Source organism: Geospiza fortis, unplaced genomic scaffold (assembly GCF_000277835.1).
Source record: "Geospiza fortis unplaced genomic scaffold, GeoFor_1.0 scaffold178, whole genome shotgun sequence".
NCBI classification, from domain to species: domain Eukaryota; kingdom Metazoa; phylum Chordata; class Aves; order Passeriformes; family Thraupidae; genus Geospiza; species Geospiza fortis.
Window position 1 is genome coordinate 619,011 of NW_005054466.1, and position 493 is coordinate 619,503.

The following is a 493-nucleotide window of genomic DNA, read 5'->3' on the forward strand; positions in this document are numbered from 1 at the left end:
TTCCTCATGGAAAAGGATTGGAGCTGCCCAGGGAGGAGGTTTGGTGTCCCCATCCCTGGAGGGATTTATTATCCATGTGGCACTTGGGGCTTAAAGTGTGGACTTGACGATCTTAGAGGATTGAAACCAATCTGTGATTCCATAAAAAAAAAAAAAAAGCAGGAGAAGGGCTCTGAAGCCACCTGGCTTCCAGGAATGGAAGATGTAAAGTTCAGGTATTCCAGGATTTCCTGAAAATCCATGGATTTTCCAAAGGGTCTCCAGACATTTCCATGCAGATGGATCCCAGAAGGGTCTGGGGAGGATAAGGGAGTGCTCAGGAAAAACCAGGAATGACACGAGAATCCCAAATCTCTGAAACTGAGGGGAATTTTTCAAAGCTTTTCTTTCTGCCAGCTGTGTGTGAATTTTATTGGAGGATCTATTCAAATCCCAATTTATTTTGGTTTCTTCATTTGGGCAAAGTAAAGCACTTTTCTTATTTATGGAAACT